We start from the raw sequence: 26,580 nt of genomic DNA, 5'->3' as shown, positions 1-26,580 counted from the left end.
TTTTTGTAATGTTTGGGTTATTTCTTCATTTTCATTTATTTACTCATACATTTTAAAGGTAATATATGTTTTCTTTGGGGGAGGGGGCAGAAAATTTTATAAATTATTATTGTGTATTTCTTTTTTCAAAAGCATTTCTGCCTTTCTACTGTTTTCTTTTTTTGTTGGTGGGGGAGGGGGGGGGGGTCAATAAATCATGTTATTACACTTTTATTTTATAGGTTGTTTTTTTCACCTATATTCCCATTAGAGGGCAACCTTTCACCAAAGATCTGATTATTTCTATAAAACACTGCACTACTATTGTGGTGCAGTGTATTATTCCTCTCAGCATTATTCTGACAGGCAGTGCATGGTTATGGCATTGTGAGGGATTTGTATGGGGTTATATAGTTTTTGGGGGAATTTTTATATATTTTTTCTATTTTCTTAATTTTATATTTCATACCAAATATGTTGTTTTAGGGATATTTTTGTAGAAGTTTTTTTTCTTTTTTAATTATTTTATTAACCTTCTTTTTCTTTTATTGTTTTTAATGGAAATATGTCACCAGTGTCACCTACACAAAAGTGGCGGTACTGACAGATAGTGCAGGTGACACTGGTGACAACTATACTTACCTTTTCCCGTTCAGTTGCGGGAATCTCCGGTGATCTTCTCTGTTAAGCTTCAGCTCTGGCCAGCTTGGTGCATGGGCGGAGCATAGGGACATCACCACTGCTGTTCTTTAGCAGCGGGACCAAGCAGGGAGCAGCAGCGGTGATGTCACTAAGCTCTGCCAATGCCCCTAGCCGCTGCTGCTCTCTTCTGGACTCGTAGCAGCAGTGACATTCCTAAGCTCCACTCGTGCCCTAAGCCGGGCCTAGAGCTGAAGCTTAACAGAGAAGATTACCGGAGATCCCCTCCACGGAACGGGACAAGGCAAGGACCGTTGTCATTAGTGTCACCTGCACTATCTGTTGGTACCTACAGGTTAGTGCAGGTGACACTGGTGACAAATTTCCTTTAACTATTCCCATCAAGGGACTTTGAGCAGCAATCTTTTGATAGCTATGTAATAATACACTGCACTAGTGTCTTAGGCTTCTTGTCATTATTCTAAAAGACAATGTATGGTTACAGTATTGTCAGAGGTTTTATTTCGGGTTTTTGGTTTTTACATTTTTTTTCTTTTTTTAATATGTTTTTTTTTAGGATGTTCTGTTTAAATATTTTTTTTAACTTTTTTTTCTTTATTTTTTGGTCTTTTTTAACAAATACAATGAGAGGCCTTTCCCCAGTGATCTTTTGAACACCCATATAATACATTGCAATAGTGTTATACTGCAGTGTATTATCGCTGTCAGCATTATGTTGACAGACGATTTTTAATTATAGCTTATGTGAGGGGAGAAATGGGTTATTTTTTTTTTATACTTTTTTATATAAACATTTATTTTTTTGTAGGGGTTGGGGTGGGGTGAATTATTTATAAATTGTTTATTTTTAACTTCATTTACATAGGATCCGGGCAGAATGCATTGCCATCTATAATGACGGTAATGTACGCTTGGAACCTCCGGCAATAGTTATTCCGGCTGAAAATTCCTAGCTAGCCTTTAAGTTTTTTTTTACAAAGGGGACTTTTAACAGCGATCTTAAGATCGCTCATATAATACACTGCACTAGTATTAAAGTGCAGTGTATTATGCGCTTCATGATTATTTCAACAGGCTATGTATTATTATGGCTATAGTCTTTTAATATATAGTTTTTTAATTTTCATTATTTTTATAATTATATATTTGTAGCAAAAACAAATTATAGATTTTTCTTTACATTACAGTTATGTTCTAAATCTGCAGTCAGTTTGTCTAAAGGAAACTTGTAAACCTTGGGGTAAGTTGGGTCTATTCTATTAAATATTGATAAAGGAATTCCTAGAAATAAAAAACAGATATTAAGGATCATAAATGTTCCTATTCTCTGTACCTGAGACATGGTTGTGTTATATAAGAAGCTGTCCATAGACGATATGCTTATTAACAACACATATATGTTCATGTATAAGGTGGAGACTATGACATCTCTGCAGGTCTAGATATTACATCTAGCCTGATTGTTATCAGTAATTAATATAAATATTAATTACCTGTCCTGTGGTTCCTTTCTTGCAGTTGACGGGGGTATAGGTCACTTTCACCTTCTCACCGAACATCAGTCACCTGTAAAAAGACACAGGTATGATAACATGTTCCTAATACATGCTACAGACGCTAATATATATAACACTCTAGGGCCAGAACTACTTATCTCAGGGATTATGAAACCGCATAAGAAAAAGGAACAAAAAAAAATGGAACACATTGGGAATTAGATGATAGGGATTTTTATTTCTATAGTAGTGCAGTGAACTACTCCTCCCATCATCCCAGGATGATGTTGACGCAGACTATTGACAGGTTTTTGGAGGGTTTGTTTTTGTAATGTTTGGGTTATGTCTTAATTTTCATCTATTTATTCATACATTTTAAGGGTAATATATGTTTTCTTTGGGGGAGGGGGCAGACAATTTTATAAATTATTACTGTGTATTTCTTTTTTCAAAAGCATTTCTGCCTTTCTACTGTTTTCTTTTTCTTTTTTTGTTGGTGGGGGAGGGGGGGTCAATAAATCATGTTATTACACTTTTATTTTATGGGTTGTTTTTTTCACCCATATTCCCATTAGAGGGCAACCTTTCACCAAAGATCTGATTATTTCTATAAAACACTCCACTACTATTGTGGTGCAGTGTATTATTCCTCTCAGCATTATTCTGACAGGCAGTGCATGGTTATGGCATTGTGAGGGATTTGTATGGGGTTATATAGTTTTTGGGGGAATTTTTATATATTTTTTCTATTTTCTTAATTTTATATTTCATACCAAATATTTTTTTTAGGGATATTTTTGTAGAAGGTTTTTTTCTTTTTTAATTATTTTATTAACCTTCTTTTCTTTTATTGTTTTTAATGGAAATATGTCACCAGTGTCACCTACACAAAAGTGGCGGTACTGACAGATAGTGCAGGTGACACAGGTGACAACTATACTTACCTTTTCCCGTTCAGTTGCGGGAATCTCCGGTGATCTTCTCTGTTAAGCTTCAGCTCTGGCCAGCTTGGTGCATGGGCGGAGCATAGGGACATCACCACTGCTGTTCTTTAGCAGCGGGACCAAGCAGGGAGCAGCAGCGGTGATGTCACTAAGCTCTGCCAATGCCCCTAGCCGCTGCTGCTCTCTTCTGGACTCGTAGCAGCAGTGACATTCCTAAGCTCCACTCGTGCCCCAAGCCGGGCCTAGAGCTGAAGCTTAACAGAGAAGATTACCGGAGATCCCCTCCACGGAACGGGACAAGGCAAGGACCGTTGTCATTAGTGTCACCTGCACTATCTGTTGGTACCTACAGGTTAGTGCAGGTGACACTGGTGACAAATTTCCTTTAACTATTCCCATCAAGGGACTTTGAGCAGCAATCTTTTGATAGCTATGTAATAATACACTGCACTAGTGTCTTAGGCCTCTTGTCATTATTCTAAAAGACAATGTATGGTTACAGTATTGTCAGGGGTTTTATTTCGGGTTTTTGGTTTTTAAATTTTTTTTCTTTTTTTAATATATTTTTTTTTAGGGTGTTCTGTTTAAATATATTTTTTTTAACTTTTTTTCTTTATTTTTAATTTTTTGGTCTTTTTTTTAACAAATTCGATGAGAGGCCTTTCCCCAGTGATCTTGTGATCACCCATATATTACATTGCAATAGTGTTATAGTGCAGTGTATTATCGCTGTCAGCATTATGTTGACAGACGATTTTTAATTATAGCTTATGTGAGGGGAGAAATGTTTTTTTTTTTTTTTAATTCTTTTTTATATAAACATTTATTTTTTTGTAGGGGTTGGGGTGGGGTGAATTATTTTATAAATTGTTTATTTTTAACTTCATTTACATAGGATCCGGGCAGAATACATTGCCATCTATGATGACGGTAATGTACGCTTGGAACCTCCGGCAATAGTTATTCCGGCTGAAAATTCCTAGCTAGCCTTTCCGTTTTTTTTACAAAGGGGACTTTTAACAGCGATCTTAAGATCGCTCATATAATACACTGCACTAGTATTAAAGTGCAGTGTATTATGCGCTTCATGATTATTTCAACAGGCTATGTATTATTATGGCTCTAGTCTTTTAATATATAGTTTTTTAATTCTCATTATTTTTATAATTATATATTTGTAGCAAAAACAAATTATAGATTTTTCTTTACATTACAGTTATGTTCTAAATCTGCAGTCAGTTTGTCTAAAGGAAACTTGTAAACCTTGGGGTAAGTTGGGTCTATTCTATTAAATATTGATAAAGGAATTCCTACAAATAAAAAACAGATATTAAGGATCATAAATGTTCCTATTCTCTGTACCTGAGACATGGTTGTGTTATATAAGAAGCTGTCCATAGACGATATGCTTATTAACAACACATATATGTTCATGTATAAGGTGGAGACTATGACATCTCTGCAGGTCTAGATATTACATCTAGCCTGATTGTTATCAGTAATTAATATAAATATTAATTACCTGTCCTGTGGTTCCTTTCTTGCAGTTGACGGGGGTATAGGTCACTTTCACCTTCTCACCGGACATCAGTCACCTGTAAAAAGACACAGGTATGATAACATGTTCCTGATACATGCTACAGACGCTAATATATATAACACTCTAGGGCCAGAACTACTTATCTCAGGGATTATGAAACCGCATAAGAAAAAGGAACAAAAAAAATGGAACACATTGGGATTTAGATGATAGGGATTTTTATTTCTATAGTAGTGCAGTGTACTACTCCTCCCATCATCCCAGGATGATGTTGACGCAGACTATTGACAGGTTTTTGGAGGGTTTGTTTTTGTAATGTTTGGGTTATTTCTTCATTTTCATTTATTTACTCATACATTTTAAAGGTAATATATGTTTTCTTTGGGGGAGGGGGCAGAACATTTTATAAATTATTATTGTGTATTTCTTTTTTCAAAAGCATTTCTGCCTTTCTACTGTTTTCTTTTTTTTTTTTTTGTTGGTGGGGGAGGGGGGGGGGGGGTCAATAAATCATGTTATTACACTTTTATTTTATAGGTTGTTTTTTTCACCCATATTCCCATTAGAGGGCAACCTTTCACCAAAGATCTGATTATTTCTATAAAACACTGCACTACTATTGTGGTGCAGTGTATTATTCCTCTCAGCATTATTCTGACAGGCAGTGCATGGTTATGGCATTGTGAGGGATTTGTATGGGGTTATATAGTTTTTGGGTGAATTTTTATATATTTTTTCTATTTTCTTAATTTTATATTTCATACCAAATATGTTTTTTTAGGGATATTTTTGTAGAAGGTTTTTTTCTTTTTTAATTATTTTATTAACCTTCTTTTTCTTTTATTGTTTTTAATGGAAATATGTCACCAGTGTCACCTACACAAAAGTGGCGGTACTGACAGATAGTGCAGGTGACACTGGTGACAACTATACTCACCTTTTCCCGTTCAGTTGCGGGAATCTCCGGTGATCTTCTCTGTTAAGCTTCAGCTCTGGCCAGCTTGGTGCATGGGCGGAGCATAGGGACATCACCACTGCTGTTCTTTAGCAGCGGGACCAAGCAGGGAGCAGCAGCGGTGATGTCACTAAGCTCTGTCAATGCCCCTAGCCGCTGCTGCTCTCTTCTGGACTCGTAGCAGCAGTGACATTCCTAAGCTCCACTCGTGCCCCAAGCCGGGCCTAGAGCTGAAGCTTAACAGAGAAGATTACCGGAGATCCCCTCCACGGAACGGGACAAGGCAAGGACCGTTGTCATTAGTGTCACCTGCACTATCTGTTGGTACCTACAGGTTAGTGCAGGTGACACTGGTGACAAATTTCCTTTAACTATTCCCATCAAGGGACTTTGAGCAGCAATCTTTTGATAGCTATGTAATAATACACTGCACTAGTGTCTTAGGCCTCTTGTCATTATTCTAAAAGACAATGTATGGTTACAGTATTGTCAGGGGTTTTATTTCGGGTTTTTGGTTTTTAAATTTTTTTTCTTTTTTTAATATATTTTTTTTTAGGGTGTTCTGTTTAAATATTTTTTTTTTTAACTTTTTTTTCTTTATTTTTAATTTTTTGGTCTTTTTTTTAACAAATTCGATGAGAGGCCTTTCCCCAGTGATCTTGTGATCACCCATATATTACATTGCAATAGTGTTATAGTGCAGTGTATTATCGCTGTCAGCATTATGTTGACAGCCGATTTTTAATTATAGCTTATGTGAGGGGAGAAATCGGTTATTTTTTTTTAATTCTTTTTTATATAAACATTTAGTTTTTTGTAGGGGTTGGGGTGGGGTGAATTATTTTATAAATTGTTTATTTTTAACTTCATTTACATAGGATCCGGGCAGAATACATTGCCATCTATGATGACGGTAATGTACGCTTGGAACCTCCGGCAATAGTTATTCCGGCTGAAAATTCCTAGCTAGCCTTTACGTTTTTTTTACAAAGGGGACTTTTAACAACAATCTTAAGATCGCTCATATAATACACTGCACTAGTATTAAAGTGCAGTGTATTATGCGCTTCATGATTATTTCAACAGGCTATGTATTATTATGGCTCTAGTCTTTTAATATATAGTTTTTTAATTCTCATTATTTTTATAATTATATATTTGTAGCAAAAACAAATTATAGATTTTTCTTTACATTACAGTTATGTTCTAAATCTGCAGTCAGTTTGTCTAAAGGAAACTTGTAAACCTTGGGGTAAGTTGGGTCTATTCTATTAAATATTGATAAAGGAATTCCTACAAATAAAAAACAGATATTAAGGATCATAAATGTTCCTATTCTCTGTACCTGAGACATGGTTGTGTTATATAAGAAGCTGTCCATAGACGATATGCTTATTAACAACACATATATGTTCATGTATAAGGTGGAGACTATGACATCTCTGCAGGTCTAGATATTACATCTAGCCTGATTGTTATCAGTAATTAATATAAATATTAATTACCTGTCCTGTGGTTCCTTTCTTGCAGTTGACGGGGGTATAGGTCACTTTCACCTTCTCACCGGACATCAGTCACCTGTAAAAAGACACAGGTATGATAACATGTTCCTGATACATGCTACAGACGCTAATATATATAACACTCTAGGGCCAGAACTACTTATCTCAGGGATTATGAAACCGCATAAGAAAAAGGAACAAAAAAAATGGAACACATTGGGATTTAGATGATAGGGATTTTTATTTCTATAGTAGTGCAGTGTACTACTCCTCCCATCATCCCAGGATGATGTTGATGCAGACTATTGACAGGTTTTTGGAGGGTTTGTTTTTGTAATGTTTGGGTTATTTCTTCATTTTCATTTATTTACTCATACATTTTAAAGGTAATATATGTTTTCTTTGGGGGAGGGGGCAGAACATTTTATAAATTATTATTGTGTATTTCTTTTTTCAAAAGCATTTCTGCCTTTCTACTGTTTTCTTTTTCTTTTTTTGTTGGTGGGGGAGGGGGGGGGTCAATAAATCATGTTATTACACTTTTATTTTATAGGTTGTTTTTTTCACCCATATTCCCATTAGAGGGCAACCTTTCACCAAAGATCTGATTATTTCTATAAAACACTGCACTACTATTGTGGTGAGTGTATTATTCCTCTCAGCATTATTCTGACAGGCAGTGCATGGTTATGGCATTGTGAGGGATTTGTATGGGGTTATATAGTTTTTGGGTGAATTTTTATATATTTTTTCTATTTTCTTAATTTTATATTTCATACCAAATATGTTTTTTTAGGGATATTTTTGTAGAAGGTTTTTTTCTTTTTTAATTATTTTATTAACCTTCTTTTTCTTTTATTGTTTTTAATGGAAATATGTCACCAGTGTCACCTACACAAAAGTGGCGGTACTGACAGATAGTGCAGGTGACACTGGTGACAACTATACTTACCTTTTCCCGTTCAGTTGCGGGAATCTCCGGTGATCTTCTCTGTTAAGCTTCAGCTCTGGCCAGCTTGGTGCATGGGCGGAGCATAGGGACATCACCACTGCTGTTCTTTAGCAGCGGGACCAAGCAGGGAGCAGCAGCGGTGATGTCACTAAGCTCTGCCAATGCCCCTAGCCGCTGCTGCTCTCTGCTGGACTCGTAGCAGCAGTGACATTCCTAAGCTCCACTCGTGCCCCAAGCCGGGCCTAGAGCTGAAGCTTAACAGAGAAGATTACCGGAGATCCCCTCCACGGAATGGGACAAGGTAATGACCGTTGTCATTAGTGTCAGCTGCACTATCTGTTGGTACCGACAGGTTAGTGCAGGTGACACTGGTGACAAATTTCCTTTAACTATTCCCATCAAGGGACTTTGAGCAGCAATCTTTCGATAGCTATGTAATAATACACTGCACTAGTGTCTTAGGCTTCTTGTCATTATTCTAAAAGACAATGTATGGTTACAGTATTGTCAGAGGTTTTATTTCGGGTTTTTGGTTTTTACATTTTTTTTCTTTTTTTAATATGTTTTTTTTTAGGATGTTCTGTTGAAATATTTTTTTTTACTTTTTTTTCTTTATTTTTTGGTCTTTTTTAACAAATACAATGAGAGGCCTTTCTCCAGTGATCTTTTGATCACCCATATAATACATTGCAATAGTGTTATACTGCAGTGTATTATCGCTGTCAGCATTATGTTGACAGACGATTTTTAATTATAGCTTATGTGAGGGGAGAAATGGGTTATTTTTTTTTTTATACTTTTTTATATAAACATTTATTTTTTTGTAGGGGTTGGGGTGGGGTGAATTATTTATAAATTGTTTATTTTTAACTTCATTTACATAGGATCCGGGCAGAATGCATTGCCATCTATAATGACGGTAATGTACGCTTGGAACCTCCGGCAATAGTTATTCCGGCTGAAAATTCCTAGCTAGCCTTTAAGTTTTTTTTTACAAAGGGGACTTTTAACAGCGATCTTAAGATCGCTCATATAATACACTGCACTAGTATTAAAGTGCAGTGTATTATGCGCTTCATGATTATTTCAACAGGCTATGTATTATTATGGCTATAGTCTTTTAATATATAGTTTTTTAATTTTCATTATTTTTATAATTATATATTTGTAGCAAAAACAAATTATAGACTTTTCTTTACATTACAGTTATGTTCTAAATCTGCAGTCAGTTTGTCTAAAGGAAACTTGTAAACCTTGGGGTAAGTTGGGTCTATTCTATTAAATATTGATAAAGGAATTCCTACAAATAAAAAACAGATATTAAGGATCATAAATGTTCCTATTCTCTGTACCTGAGACATGGTTGTGTTATATAAGAAGCTTTCCATAGACGATATGCTTATTAACAACACATATATGTTCATGTATAAGGTGGAGACTATGACATCTCTGCAGGTCTAGATATTACATCTAGCCTGATTGTTATCAGTAATTAATATAAATATTAATTACCTGTCCTTTGGTTCCTTTCTTGCAGTTGACGGGGGTATAGGTCACTTTCACCTTCTCACCGGACATCAGTCACCTGTAAAAAGACACAGGTATGATAACATGTTCCTAATACATGCTACAGACGCTAATATATATAACACTCTAGGGCCAGAACTACTTATCTCAGGGATTATGAAACCGCATAAGAAAAAGGAACAAAAAAAAATGGAACACATTGGGATTTAGATGATAGGGATTTTTATTTCTACAGTAGTGCAGTGAACTACTCCTCCCATCATCCTAGGATGATGTTGACGCAGACTATTGACAGGTTTTTGGAGGGTTTGTTTTTGTAATGGTTGGGTTATGTCTTAATTTTCATCTATTTATTCATACATTTTAAGGGTAATATATGTTTTCTTTGGGGGAGGGGGCAGACAATTTTATAAATTATTACTGTGTATTTCTTTTTTCAAAAGCATTTTTGCCTTTCTACTGTTTTCTTTTTCTTTTTTTGTTGGTGGGGGAGGGGGGGTCAATAAATCATGTTATTACACTTTTATTTTATGGGTTGTTTTTTTCACCCATATTCCCATTAGAGGGCAACCTTTCACCAAAGATCTGATTATTTCTATAAAACACTCCACTACTATTGTGGTGCAGTGTATTATTCCTCTCAGCATTATTCTGACAGGCAGTGCATGGTTATGGCATTGTGAGGGATTTGTATGGGGTTATATAGTTTTTGGGGGAATTTTTATATATTTTTTCTATTTTCTTAATTTTATATTTCATACCAAATATGTTTTTTAGGGATATTTTTGTAGAAGGTTTTTTTCTTTTTTAATTATTTTATTAACCTTCTTTTTCTTTTATTGTTTTTAATGGAAATATGTCACCAGTGTCACCTACACAAAAGTGGCGGTACTGACAGATAGTGCAGGTGACACTGGTGACATCTATACTTACCTTTTCCCGTTCAGTTGCGGGAATCTCCGGTGATCTTCTCTGTTAAGCTTCAGCTCTGGCCAGCTTGGTGCATGGGCGGAGCATAGGGACATCACCACTGCTGTTCTTTAGCAGCGGGACCAAGCAGGGAGCAGCAGCGGTGATGTCACTAAGCTCTGCCAATGCCCCTAGCCGCTGCTGCTCTCTTCTGGACTCGTAGCAGCAGTGACATTCCTAAGCTCCACTCGTGCCCCAAGCCGGGCCTAGAGCTGAAGCTTAACAGAGAAGATTACCGGAGATCCCCTCCACGGAACGGGACAAGGCAAGGACCGTTGTCATTAGTGTCACCTGCACTATCTGTTGGTACCGACAGGTTAGTGCAGGTGACACTGGTGACAAATTTCCTTTAACTATTCCCATCAAGGGACTTTGAGCAGCAATCTTTTGATAGCTATGTAATAATACACTGCACTAGTGTCTTAGGCCTCTTGTCATTATTCTAAAAGACAATGTATGGTTACAGTATTGTCAGGGGTTTTATTTCGGGTTTTTGGTTTTTACATTTTTTTTCTTTTTTTAATATATTTTTTTTAGGGTGTTCTGTTTAAATATTTTTTTTTAACTTTTTTTTCTTTATTTTTTATTTCTTGGTCTTTTTTTTAACAAATTCGATGAGAGGCCTTTCCCCAGTGATCTTGTGATCACCCATATATTACATTGCAATAGTGTTATAGTGCAGTGTATTATCGCTGTCAGCATTATGTTGACAGCCGATTTTTAATTATAGCTTATGTGAGGGGAGAAATGTTTTTTTTTTTTTTTATTCTTTTTTATATAAACATTTATTTTTTTGTAGGGGTTGGGGTGGGGTGAATTATTTTATAAATTGTTTATTTTTAACTTCATTTACATAGGATCCGGGCAGAATATATTGCCATCTATGATGACGGTAATGTACGCTTGGAAACTCCGGCAATAGTTATTCCGGCTGAAAATTCCTAGCTAGCCTTTACATTTTTTTTACAAAGGGGACTTTTAACAGCGATCTTAAGATCGCTCATATAATACACTGCACTAGTATTAAAGTGCAGTGTATTATGCGCTTCATGATTATTTCAACAGGCTATGTATTATTATGGCTCTAGTCTTTTAATATATAGTTTTTTAATTCTCATTATTTTTATAATTATATATTTGTAGCAAAAACAAATTATTGATTTTTCTTTACATTACAGTTATGTTCTAAATCTGCAGTCAGTTTGTCTAAAGGAAACTTGTAAACCTTGGGGTAAGTTGGGTCTATTCTATTAAATATTGATAAAGGAATTCCTACAAATAAAAAACAGATATTAAGGATCATAAATGTTCCTATTCTCTGTACCTGAGACATGGTTGTGTTATATAAGAAGCTGTCCATAGACGATATGCTTATTAACAACACATATATGTTCATGTATAAGGTGGAGACTATGACATCTCTGCAGGTCTAGATATTACATCTAGCCTGATTGTTATCAGTAATTAATATAAATATTAATTACCTGTCCTGTGGTTCCTTTCTTGCAGTTGACGGGGGTATAGGTCACTTTCACCTTCTCACCGGACATCAGTCACCTGTAAAAAGACACAGGTATGATAACATGTTCCTGATACATGCTACAGACGCTAATATATATAACACTCTAGGGCCAGAACTACTTATCTCAGGGATTATGAAACCGCATAAGAAAAAGGAACAAAAAAAATGGAACACATTGGGATTTAGATGATAGGGATTTTTATTTCTATAGTAGTGCAGTGTACTACTCCTCCCATCATCCCATGATGATGTTGACGCAGACTATTGACAGGTTTTTGGAGGGTTTGTTTTTGTAATGTTTGGGTTATGTCTTAATTTTCATTTATTTATTCATACATTTTAAGGGTAATATATGTTTTCTTTGGGGGAGGGGGCAGAAAATTTTATAAATTATTATTGTGTATTTCTTTTTTCAAAAGCATTTCTGCCTTTCTACTGTTTTCTTTTTCTTTTTTTGTTGGTGGGGGGGGGGGGGGGTCAATAAATCATGTTATTACCCTTTTATTTTATAGGTTGTTTTTTTCACCTATATTCCCATTAGAGGGCAACCTTTCACCAAAGATCTGATTATTTCTATAAAACACTGCACTACTATTGTGGTGCAGTGTATTATTCCTCTCAGCATTATTCTGACAGGCAGTGCATGGTTATGGCATTGTGAGGGATTTGTATGGGGTTATATAGTTTTTGGGGGAATTTTTATATATTTTTTCTATTTTCTTAATTTTATATTTCATACCAAGTATGTTTTTTTAGGGATATTTTTGTAGAAGTTTTTTTTCTTTTTTAATTATTTTATTAACCTTCTTTTTCTTTTATTGTTTTTAATGGAAATATGTCACCAGTGTCACCTACACAAAAGTGGCGGTACTGACAGATAGTGCAGGTGACACTGGTGACAACGGTACTTACCTTTTCCCGTTCAGTGGCGGGAATCTCCGGTGATCTTCTCTGTTAAGCTTCAGCTCTGGCCAGCTTGGTGCATGGGCGGAGCATAGGGACATCACCACTGCTGTTCTTTAGCAGCGGGACCAAGCAGGGAGCAGCAGCGGTGATGTCACTAAGCTCTGCCAATGCCCCTAGCCACTGCTGCTCTCCGCTGGACTCGTAGCAGCAGTGACATTCCTAAGCTCCACTCGTGCCCCAAGCCGGGCCTAGAGCTGAAGCTTAACAGAGAAGATTACCGGAGATCCCCTCCACGGAACGGGACAAGGCAAGGACCGTTGTCATTAGTGTCACCTGCACTATCTGTTAGTACCGACAGGTTAGTACAGGTGACACTGGTGACAAATTTCCTTTAACTATTCCCATCAAGGGACTTTGAGCAGCAATCTTTTGATAGCTATGTAATAATACACTGCACTAGTGTCTTAGGCTTCTTGTCATTATTCTAAAAGACAATGTATGGTTACAGTATTGTCAGAGGTTTTATTTCAGGTTTTTGGTTTTTACATTTTTTTTCTTTTTTTAATATGTTTTTTTTTAGGATGTTCTGTTTAAATTTTTTTTAACTTTTTTTTCTTAATTTTTTGGTCTTTTTTTAACAAATACGATGAGAGGCCTTTCCCCAGTGATCTTTTGATCACCCATATAATACATTGCAATAGTGTTATACTGCAGTGTATTATCGCTGTCAGCATTATGTTGACAGACGATTTTTAATTATAGCTTATGTGAGGGGAGAAATGGGTTATTTTTTTTTAATACTTTTTTATATAAACATTTATTTTTTTGTAGGGGTTGGGGTGGGGTGAATTATTTATAAATTGTTTATTTTTAACTTCATTTACATAGGATCCGGGCAGAATGCATTGCCATCTATAATGACGGTAATGTACGCTTGGAACCTCCGGCAATAGTTATTCCGGCTGAAAATTCCTAGCTAGCCTTTAAGTTTTTTTTTACAAAGGGGACTTTTAACAGCGATCTTAAGATCGCTCATATAATACACTGCACTAGTATTAAAGTGCAGTGTATTATGCGCTTCATGATTATTTCAACAGGCTATGTATTATTATGGCTATAGTCTTTTAATATATAGTTTTTTAATTTTCATTATTTTTATAATTATATATTTGTAGCAAAAACAAATTATAGATTTTTCTTTACATTACAGTTATGTTCTAAATCTGCAGTCAGTTTGCCTAAAGGAAACTTGTAAACCTTGGGTTAAGTTGGGTCTATTCTATTAAATATTGATAAAGGAATTCCTACAAATAAAAAACAGATATTAAGGATCATAAATGTTCCTATTCTCTGTACCTGAGACATGGTTGTGTTATATAAGAAGCTGTCCATAGACGATATGCTTATTAACAACACATATATGTTCATGTATAAGGTGGAGACTATGACATCTCTGCAGGTCTAGATATTACATCTAGCCTGATTGTTATCAGTAATTAATATAAATATTAATTACCTGTCCTGTGGTTCCTTTCTTGCAGTTGACGGGGGTATAGGTCACTTTCACCTTCTCACCGGACATCAGTCACCTGTAAAAAGACACAGGTATGATAACATGTTCCTGATACATGCTACAGACGCTAATATATATAACACTCTAGGGCCAGAACTACTTATCTCAGGGATTATGAAACCGCATAAGAAAAAGGAACAAAAAAAAATGGAACACATTGGGATTTAGATGATAGGGATTTTTATTTCTATAGTAGTGCAGTGAACTACTCCTCCCATCATCCCAGGATGATGTTGACGCAGACTATTGACAGGTTTTTGGAGGGTTTGTTTTTGTAATGTTTGGGTTATGTCTTAATTTTCATCTATTTATTCATACATTTTAAGGGTAATATATGTTTTCTTTGGGGGAGGGGGCAGACAATTTTATAAATTATTATTGTGTATTTCTTTTTTCAAAAGCATTTCTGCCTTTCTACTGTTTTCTTTTTCTTTTTTTGTTGGTGTTATTACACTTTTATTTTATAGGTTGTTTTTTTCACCTATATTCCCATTAGAGGGCAACCTTTCACCAAAGATCTGATTATTTCTATAAAACACTGCACTACTATTGTGGTGCAGTGTATTATTCCTCTCAGCATTATTCTGACAGGCAGTGCATGGTTATGGCATTGTGAGGGATTTGTATGGGGTTATATAGTTTTTGGGGGAATTTTTATATATTTTTTCTATTTTCTTAATTTTATATTTCATACCAAGTATGTTTTTTTAGGGATATTTTTGTAGAAGTTTTTTTTCTTTTTTAATTATTTTATTAACCTTCTTTTTCTTTTATTGTTTTTAATGGAAATATGTCACCAGTGTCACCTACACAAAAGTGGCGGTACTGACAGATAGTGCAGGTGACACTGGTGACAACGGTACTTACCTTTTCCCGTTCAGTGGCGGGAATCTCCGGTGATCTTCTCTGTTAAGCTTCAGCTCTGGCCAGCTTGGTGCATGGGCGGAGCATAGGGACATCACCACTGCTGTTCTTTAGCAGCGGGACCAAGCAGGGAGCAGCAGCGGTGATGTCACTAAGCTCTGCCAATGCCCCTAGCCACTGCTGCTCTCCGCTGGACTCGTAGCAGCAGTGACATTCCTAAGCTCCACTCGTGCCCCAAGCCGGGCCTAGAGCTGAAGCTTAACAGAGAAGATTACCGGAGATCCCCTCCACGGAACGGGACAAGGCAAGGACCGTTGTCATTAGTGTCACCTGCACTATCTGTTAGTACCGACAGGTTAGTACAGGTGACACTGGTGACAAATTTCCTTTAACTATTCCCATCAAGGGACTTTGAGCAGCAATCTTTTGATAGCTATGTAATAATACACTGCACTAGTGTCTTAGGCTTCTTGTCATTATTCTAAAAGACAATGTATGGTTACAGTATTGTCAGAGGTTTTATTTCAGGTTTTTGGTTTTTACATTTTTTTTCTTTTTTTAATATGTTTTTTTTTAGGATGTTCTGTTTAAATTTTTTTTAACTTTTTTTTCTTAATTTTTTGGTCTTTTTTAACAAATACGATGAGAGGCCTTTCCCCAGTGATCTTTTGATCACCCATATAATACATTGCAATAGTGTTATACTGCAGTGTATTATCGCTGTCAGCATTATGTTGACAGACGATTTTTAATTATAGCTTATGTGAGGGGAGAAATGGGTTATTTTTTTTTAATACTTTTTTATATAAACATTTATTTTTTTGTAGGGGTTGGGGTGGGGTGAATTATTTATAAATTGTTTATTTTTAACTTCATTTACATAGGATCCGGGCAGAATGCATTGCCATCTATAATGACGGTAATGTACGCTTGGAACCTCCGGCAATAGTTATTCCGGCTGAAAATTCCTAGCTAGCCTTTAAGTTTTTTTTTACAAAGGGGACTTTTAACAGCGATCTTAAGATCGCTCATATAATACACTGCACTAGTATTAAAGTGCAGTGTATTATGCGCTTCATGATTATTTCAACAGGCTATGTATTATTATGGCTATAGTCTTTTAATATATAGTTTTTTAATTTTCATTATTTTTATAATTATATATTTGCAGCAAAAACAAATTATAGATTTTTCTTTACATTACAGTTATGTTCTAAATCTGCAGTCAGTTTGCCTAAAGGAAACTTGTAAACCTTGGGGTAAGTTGGGTCTATTCTATTAAATATTGATAAAGGAATTCCTACAAATAAAAAACAGATATTAAGGATCATAAATGTTCCTATTCTCTGTACCTGAGACATGGTTGTGTTATATAAGAAGCTGTCCATAGACGATATGCTTATTAACAACACATATATGTTCATGTATAAGGTGGAGACTATGACATCTCTGCAGGTCTAGATATTACATCTAGCCTGATTGTTATCAGTAATTAATATAAATATTAATTACCTGTCCTGTGGTTCCTTTCTTGCAGTTGACGGGGGTATAGGTCACTTTCACCTTCTCACCGGACATCAGTCACCTGTAAAAAGACACAGGTATGATAACATGTTCCTGATACATGCTACAGACGCTAATATATATAACACTCTAGGGCCAGAACTACTTATCTCAGGGATTATGGAACCGCATAAGAAAAAGGAACAAAAAAAAATGGAACACATTGGGATTTAGATGATAGGGATTTTTATTTCTATAGTAGTGCAGTGAACTACTCCTCCCATCATCCCAGGATGATGTTGACGCAGACTATTGACAGGTTTTTGGAGGGTTTGTTTTTGTAATGTTTGGGTTATGTCTTAATTTTCATTTATTTATTCATACATTTTAAGGGTAATATATGTTTTCTTTGGGGGAGGGGGCAGACAATTTTATAAATTATTACTGTGTATTTCTTTTTTCAAAAGCATTTCTGCCCTTCTACTGTTTTCTTTTTCTTTTTTTGTTGGTTGGGGAGGGGGGGTCAATAAATCATGTTATTACACTTTTATTTTATTGGTTTTTTTTTTTCACCCATATTCCCATTAGAGGGCAACCTTTCACCAAAGATTTGATTATTTCTATAAAACACTGCACTACTATTGTGGTGCAGTGTATTATTCCTCTCAGCATTATTCTGACAGGCAGTGCATCGTTATGGCATTGTGAGGGATTTGTATGGGGTTATATAGTTTTTGGGGGAATTTTTATATATTTTTTCTATTTTCTTAATTTTATATTTCATACCAAATATGTTGTTTTAGGGATATTTTTGTAGAAGTTTTTTTTCTTTTTAATTATTTTATTAACCTTCTTTTTCTTTTATTGTTTTTAATGGAAATATGTCACCAGTGTCACCTACACAAAAGTGGCGGTACTGACAGATAGTGCAGGTGACACTGGTGACAACGGTACTTACCTTTTCCCGTTCAGTGGCGGGAATCTCCGGTGATCTTCTCTGTTAAGCTTCAGCTCTGGCCAGCTTGGTGCATGGGCGGAGCATAGGGACATCACCACTGCTGTTCTTTAGCAGCGGGACCAAGCAGGGAGCAGTAGCGGTGATGTCACTAAGCTCTGCCAATGCCCCTAGCCGCTGCTGCTCTCTGCTGGACTCGTAGCAGCAGTGACATTCCTAAGCTCCACTCGTGCCCCAAGTCGGGCCTAGAGCTGAAGCTTAACAGAGAAGATTACCGGAGATCCCCTCCACGGAACGGGACAAGGCAAGGACCGTTGTCATTAGTGTCACCTGCACTATCTGTTGGTACCGACAGGTTAGTGCAGGTGACACTGGTGACAAATTTCCTTTAACTATTCCCATCAAGGGACTTTGAGCAGCAATCTTTCGATAGCTATGTAATAATACACTGCACTAGTGTCTTAGGCCTCTTGTCATTATTCTAAAAGACAATGTATGGTTACAGTATTGTCAGGGGTTTTATTTCGGTTTTTGGTTTTTACATTTGTTTCTTTTTTTAATATATTATTTTTTTAGGGTGTTCTGTTTAAATTTTTTTTTAAACTTTTTTTTCTTTATTTTTTATTTTTTGGTCTTTTTTTTAACAAATTCGATGAGAGGCCTTTCCCCAGTGATCTTGTGATCACCCATATATTACATTGCAATAGTGTTATAGTGCAGTGTATTATCGCTGTCAGCATTATGTTGACAGCCGATTTTTAATTATAGCTTAAGTGAGGGGAGAAATGGGTTATTTTTTTTTATTCTTTTTTATATAAACATTTATTTTTTTGTAGGGGTTGGGGTGGGGTGAATTATTTTATAAATTGTTTATTTTTAACTTCATTTACATAGGATCCGGGCAGAATACATTGCCATCTATGATGACGGTAATGTACGCTTGGAACCTCCGGCAATAGTTATTCCGGCTGAAAATTCCTAGCTAGCCTTTAAGTTTTTTTTACAAAGGGGACTTTTAACAGCGATCTTAAGATCGCTCATATAATACACTGCACTAGTATTAAAGTGCAGTGCATTATGCGCTTCATGATTATTTCAACAGGCTATGTATTATTATGGCTCTAGTCTTTTAATATATAGTTTTTTAATTCTCATTATTTTTATAATTATATATTTGTAGCAAAAACAAATTATAGATTTTTCTTTACATTACAGTTATGTTCTAAATCTGCAGTCAGTTTGTCTAAAGGAAACTTGTAAACCTTGGGGTAAGTTGGGTCTATTCTATTAAATATTGATAAAGGAATTCCTACAAATAAAAAACAGATGTTAAGGATCATAAATGTTCCTATTCTCTGTACCTGAGACATGGTTGTGTTATATAAGAAGCTGTCCATAGACGATATGCTTATTAACAACACATATATGTTCATGTATAAGGTGGAGACTATGACATCTCTGCAGGTCTAGATATTACATCTAGCCTGATTGTTATCAGTAATTAATATAAATATTAATTACCTGTCCTGTGGTTCCTTTCTTGCAGTTGACGGGGGTATAGGTCACTTTCACCTTCTCACCGGACATCAGTCACCTGTAAAAAGACACAGGTATGATAACATGTTCCTGATACATGCTACAGACGCTAATATATATAACACTCTAGGGCCAGAACTACTTATCTCAGGGATTATGAAACCGCATAAGAAAAAGGAACAAAAAAATGGAACACATTGGGATTTAGATGATAGGGATTTTTATTTCTATAGTAGTGCAGTGTACTACTCCTCCCATCATCCCAGGATGATGTTGACGCAGACTATTGACAGGTTTTTGGAGGGTTTGTTTTTGTAATGTTTGGGTTATGTCTTAATTTTCATTTATTTATTCATACATTTTAAGGGTAATATATGTTTTCTTTGGGGGAGGGGGCAGAAAATTTTATAAATTATTATTGTGTATTTCTTTTTTCAAAAGCATTTCTGCCTTTCTACTGTTTTCTTTTTCTTTTTTTGTTGGTGGGGGAGGGGGGGTCAATAAATCATGTTATTACACTTTTATTTTATGGGTTGTTTTTTTCACCCATATTCCCATTAGAGGGCAACCTTTCACCAAAGATTTGATTATTTCTATAAAACACTGCACTACTATTGTGGTGCAGTGTATTATTCCTCTCAGCATTATTCTGACAGGCAGTGCATGGTTATGGCATTGTGAGGGATTTGTATGGGGTTATATAGTTTTTGGGGGAATTTTTATATATTTTTTCTATTTTCTTAATTTTATATTTCATACCAAATATGTTGTTTTAGGGATATTTTTGTAGAAGTTTTTTTTCTTTTTTAATTATTTTATTAACCTTCTTTTTCTTTTATTGTTTTTAATGGAAATATGTCACCAGTGTCACCTACACAAAAGTGGCGGTACTGACAGATAGTGCAGGTGACACTGGTGACAACGGTACTTACCTTTTCCCGTTCAGTGGCGGGAATCTCCGGTGATCTTCTCTGTTAAGCTTCAGCTCTGGCCAGCTTGGTGCATGGGCGGAGCATAGGGACATCACCACTGCTGTTCTTTAGCAGCGGGACCAAGCAGGGAGCAGTAGCGGTGATGTCACTAAGCTCTGCCAATGCCCCTAGCCGCTGCTGCTCTCTGCTGGACTCGTAGCAGCAGTGACATTCCTAAGCTCCACTCGTGCCCCAAGTCGGGCCTAGAGCTGAAGCTTAACAGAGAAGATTACCGGAGATCCCCTCCACGGAACGGGACAAGGCAAGGACCGTTGTCATTAGTGTCACCTGCACTATCTGTTGGTACCGACAGGTTAGTGCAGGTGACACTGGTGACAAATTTCCTTTAACTATTCCCATCAAGGGACTTTGAGCAGCAATCTTTCGATAGCTATGTAATAATACACTGCACTAGTGTCTTAGGCCTCTTGTCATTATTCTAAAAGACAATGTATGGTTACAGTATTGTCAGGGGTTTTATTTCGGTTTTTGGTTTTTACATTTGTTTCTTTTTTTAATATATTTTTTTTAGGGTGTTCTGTTTAAATTTTTTTTTAAACTTTTTTTTCTTTATTTTTTGGTCTTTTTTTAACAAATTCGATGAGAGGCCTTTCCCCAGTGATCTTGTGATCACCCATATATTACATTGCAATAGTGTTATAGTGCAGTGTATTATCGCTGTCAGCATTATGTTGACAGCCGATTTTTAATTATAGCTTATGTGAGGGGAGAAATGGGTTATTTTTTTTTTATTCTTTTTTATATAAACATTTATTTTTTTGTAGGGGTTGGGGTGGGGTGAATTATTTTATAAATTGTTTATTTTTAACTTCATTTACATAGGATCCGGGCAGAATACATTGCCATCTATGATGACGGTAATGTACGCTTGGAACCTCCGGCAATAGTTATTCCGGCTGAAAATTCCTAGCTAGCCTTTACGTTTTTTTTACAAAGGGGACTTTTAACAGCGATCTTAAGATCGCTCATATAATACACTGCACTAGTATTAAAGTGCAGTGTATTATGCGCTTCATGATTATTTCAACAGGCTATGTATTATTATGGCTCTAGTCTTTTAATATATAGTTTTTTAATTCTCATTATTTTTATAATTATATATTTGTAGCAAAAACAAATTATAGATTTTTCTTTACATTACAGTTATGTTCTAAATCTGCAGTCAGTTTGTCTAAAGGAAACTTGTAAACCTTGGGGTAAGTTGGGTCTATTCTATTAAATATTGATAAAGGAATTTCTATAAATAAAAAACAGATATTAAGGATCATAAATGTTCCTATTCTCTGTACCTGAGACATGGTTGTGTTATATAAGAAGCTGTCCATAGACGATATGCTTATTAACAACACATATATGTTCATGTATAAGGTGGAGACTATGACATCTCTGCAGGTCTAGATATTACATCTAGCCTGATTGTTATCAGTAATTAATATAAATATTAATTACCTGTCCTGTGGTTCCTTTCTTGCAGTTGACGGGGGTATAGGTCACTTTCACCTTCTCACCGGACATCAGTCACCTGTAAAAAGACACAGGTATGATAACATGTTCCTGATACATGCTACAGACGCTAATATATATAACACTCTAGGGCCAGAACTACTTATCTCAGGGATTATGGAACCGCATAAGAAAAAGGAACAAAAAAAAATGGAACACATTGGGATTTAGATGATAGGGATTTTTATTTCTATAGTAGTGCAGTGAACTACTCCTCCCATCATCCCAGGATGATGTTGACGCAGACTATTGACAGGTTTTTGGAGGGTTTGTTTTTGTAATGTTTGGGTTATGTCTTAATTTTCATTTATTTATTCATACATTTTAAGGGTAATATATGTTTTCTTTGGGGGAGGGGGCAGACAATTTTATAAATTATTACTGTGTATTTCTTTTTTCAAAAGCATTTCTGCCCTTCTACTGTTTTCTTTTTCTTTTTTTGTTGGTTGGGGAGGGGGGGTCAATAAATCATGTTATTACACTTTTATTTTATTGGTTTTTTTTTTTCACCCATATTCCCATTAGAGGGCAACCTTTCACCAAAGATTTGATTATTTCTATAAAACACTGCACTACTATTGTGGTGCAGTGTATTATTCCTCTCAGCATTATTCTGACAGGCAGTGCATGGTTATGGCATTGTGAGGGATTTGTATGGGGTTATATAGTTTTTGGGGGAATTTTTATATATTTTTTCTATTTTCTTAATTTTATATTTCATACCAAATATGTTGTTTTAGGGATATTTTTGTAGAAGTTTTTTTTCTTTTTTAATTATTTTATTAACCTTCTTTTTCTTTTATTGTTTTTAATGGAAATATGTCACCAGTGTCACCTACACAAAAGTGGCGGTACTGACAGATAGTGCAGGTGACACTGGTGACAACGGTACTTACCTTTTCCCGTTCAGTGGCGGGAATCTCCGGTGATCTTCTCTGTTAAGCTTCAGCTCTGGCCAGCTTGGTGCATGGGCGGAGCATAGGGACATCACCACTGCTGTTCTTTAGCAGCGGGACCAAGCAGGGAGCAGTAGCGGTGATGTCACTAAGCTCTGCCAATGCCCCTAGCCGCTGCTGCTCTCTGCTGGACTCGTAGCAGCAGTGACATTCCTAAGCTCCACTCGTGCCCCAAGTCGGGCCTAGAGCTGAAGCTTAACAGAGAAGATTACCGGAGATCCCCTCCACGGAACGGGACAAGGCAAGGACCGTTGTCATTAGTGTCACCTGCACTATCTGTTGGTACCGACAGGTTAGTGCAGGTGACACTGGTGACAAATTTCCTTTAACTATTCCCATCAAGGGACTTTGAGCAGCAATCTTTCGATAGCTATGTAATAATACACTGCACTAGTGTCTTAGGCCTCTTGTCATTATTCTAAAAGACAATGTATGGTTACAGTATTGTCAGGGGTTTTATTTCGGTTTTTGGTTTTTACATTTGTTTCTTTTTTTAATATATTTTTTTTAGGGTGTTCTGTTTAAATTTTTTTTTAAACTTTTTTTTCTTTATTTTTTGGTCTTTTTTTAACAAATTCGATGAGAGGCCTTTCCCCAGTGATCTTGTGATCACCCATATATTACATTGCAATAGTGTTATAGTGCAGTGTATTATCGCTGTCAGCATTATGTTGACAGCCGATTTTTAATTATAGCTTATGTGAGGGGAGAAATGGGTTATTTTTTTTTTATTCTTTTTTATATAAACATTTATTTTTTTGTAGGGGTTGGGGTGGGGTGAATTATTTTATAAATTGTTTATTTTTAACTTCATTTACATAGGATCCGGGCAGAATACATTGCCATCTATGATGACGGTAATGTACGCTTGGAACCTCCGGCAATAGTTATTCCGGCTGAAAATTCCTAGCTAGCCTTTACGTTTTTTTTACAAAGGGGACTTTTAACAGCGATCTTAAGATCGCTCATATAATACACTGCACTAGTATTAAAGTGCAGTGTATTATGCGCTTCATGATTATTTCAACAGGCTATGTATTATTATGGCTCTAGTCTTTTAATATATAGTTTTTTAATTCTCATTATTTTTATAATTATATATTTGTAGCAAAAACAAATTATAGATTTTTCTTTACATTACAGTTATGTTCTAAATCTGCAGTCAGTTTGTCTAAAGGAAACTTGTAAACCTTGGGGTAAGTTGGGTCTATTCTATTAAATATTGATAAAGGAATTTCTATAAATAAAAAACAGATATTAAGGATCATAAATGTTCCTATTCTCTGTACCTGAGACATGGTTGTGTTATATAAGAAGCTGTCCATAGACGATATGCTTATTAACAACACATATATGTTCATGTATAAGGTGGAGACTATGACATCTCTGCAGGTCTAGATATTACATCTAGCCTGATTGTTATCAGTAATTAATATAAATATTAATTACCTGTCCTGTGGTTCCTTTCTTGCAGTTGACGGGGGTATAGGTCACTTTCACCTTCTCACCGGACATCAGTCACCTGTAAAAAGACACAGGTATGATAACATGTTCCTGATACATGCTACAGACGCTAATATATATAACACTCTAGGGCCAGAACTACTTATCTCAGGGATTATGGAACCGCATAAGAAAAAGGAACAAAAAAAAATGGAACACATTGGGATTTAGATGATAGGGATTTTTATTTCTATAGTAGTGCAGTGAACTACTCCTCCCATCATCCCAGGATGATGTTGACGCAGACTATTGACAGGTTTTTGGAGGGTTTGTTTTTGTAATGTTTGGGTTATGTCTTAATTTTCATTTATTTATTCATACATTTTAAGGGTAATATATGTTTTCTTTGGGGGAGGGGGCAGACAATTTTATAAATTATTACTGTGTATTTCTTTTTTCAAAAGCATTTCTGCCCTTCTACTGTTTTCTTTTTCTTTTTTTGTTGGTTGGGGAGGGGGGGTCAATAAATCATGTTATTACACTTTTATTTTATTGGTTTTTTTTTTTCACCCATATTCCCATTAGAGGGCAACCTTTCACCAAAGATTTGATTATTTCTATAAAACACTGCACTACTATTGTGGTGCAGTGTATTATTCCTCTCAGCATTATTCTGACAGGCAGTGCATCGTTATGGCATTGTGAGGGATTTGTATGGGGTTATATAGTTTTTGGGGGAATTTTTATATATTTTTTCTATTTTCTTAATTTTATATTTCATACCAAATATGTTGTTTTAGGGATATTTTTGTAGAAGTTTTTTTTCTTTTTTAATTATTTTATTAACCTTCTTTTTCTTTTATTGTTTTTAATGGAAATATGTCACCAGTGTCACCTACACAAAAGTGGCGGTACTGACAGATAGTGCAGGTGACACTGGTGACAACGGTACTTACCTTTTCCCGTTCAGTGGCGGGAATCTCCGGTGATCTTCTCTGTTAAGCTTCAGCTCTGGCCAGCTTGGTGCATGGGCGGAGCATAGGGACATCACCACTGCTGTTCTTTAGCAGCGGGACCAAGCAGGGAGCAGTAGCGGTGATGTCACTAAGCTCTGCCAATGCCCCTAGCTGCTGCTGCTCTCTGCTGGACTCGTAGCAGCAGTGAAATTCCTAAGCTCCACTCGTGCCCCAAGTCGGGCCTAGAGCTGAAGCTTAACAGAGAAGATTACCGGAGATCCCCTCCACGGAACGGGGCAAGGCAAGGACCGTTGTCATTAGTGTCACCTGCACTATCTGTTGGTACCGACAGGTTAGTGCAGGTGACACTGGTGACAAATTTCCTTTAACTATTCCCATCAAGGGACTTTGAACAGCAATCTTTCGATAGCTATGTAATAATACACTGCACTAGTGTCTTAGGCCTCTTGTCATTATTCTAAAAGACAATGTATGGTTACAGTATTGTCAGGGGTTTTATTTCGGGTTTTTGGTTTTTACATTTTTTTTCTTTTTTTAATATATTTTTTTTTTAGGGTGTTCTGTTTAAATATTTTTTTTTAAACTTTTTTTTCTTTATTTTTAATTTTTTGGTCTTTTTTTTAACAAATTCGATGAGAGGCCTTTCCCCAAGGATCTTGTGATCACCCATATATTACATTGCAATAGTGTTATAGTGCAGTGTATTATCGCTGTCAGCATTATGTTGACAGCCGATTTTTAATTATAGCTTATGTGAGGGGAGAAATGGGTTATTTTTTTTTTATTCTTTTTTATATAAACATTTATTTTTTTGTAGGGGTTGGGGTGGGGTGAATTATTTTATAAATTGTTTATTTTTAACTTCATTTACATAGGATCCGGGCAGAATACATTGCCATCTATGATGACGGTAATGTACGCTTGGAACCTCCGGCAATAATTATTCCGGCTGAAAATTCCTAGCTAGCCTTTACGTTTTTTTTACAAAGGGGACTTTTAACAGCGATCTTAAGATCGCTCATATAATACACTGCACTAGTATTAAAGTGCAGTGTATTATGCGCTTCATGATTATTTCAACAGGCTATGTATTATTATGGCTCTAGTCTTTTAATATATAGTTTTTTAATTCTCATTATTTTTATAATTATATATTTGTAGCAAAAACAAATTATAGATTTTTCTTTACATTACAGTTATGTTCTAAATCTGCAGTCAGTTTGTCTAAAGGAAACTTGTAAACCTTGAGGTAAGTTGGGTCTATTCTATTAAATATTGATAAAGGAATTCCTACAAATAAAAAACAGATATTAAGGATCATAAATG

At 35.7% G+C, this 26,580-nt stretch overlaps 1 long non-coding RNA gene across 1 annotated transcript in view; it reads left to right on the top strand.

Moving 5' to 3' along the window:
* Positions 1-2,168: 2,168 nt before the first annotated feature.
* LOC130338381 (uncharacterized) overlaps positions 2,169-26,580 on the top strand; it is a 74,629-nt gene continuing 50,217 nt past the window's right edge. The window contains exons 1-2 of the long non-coding RNA XR_008879077.1: positions 2,169-2,221; positions 11,703-11,755. This is a non-coding gene — a long non-coding RNA (uncharacterized LOC130338381). The remainder of the gene's footprint in view (positions 2,222-11,702; positions 11,756-26,580) is intronic.

This window comes from Hyla sarda, unplaced genomic scaffold (assembly GCF_029499605.1).
Source record: "Hyla sarda isolate aHylSar1 unplaced genomic scaffold, aHylSar1.hap1 scaffold_522, whole genome shotgun sequence".
Taxonomy (NCBI): Eukaryota; Metazoa; Chordata; class Amphibia; order Anura; family Hylidae; genus Hyla; species Hyla sarda.
Note: the sequence above shows the minus strand (reverse complement) of the source record. Positions and strands in the feature narration are given on the sequence as shown.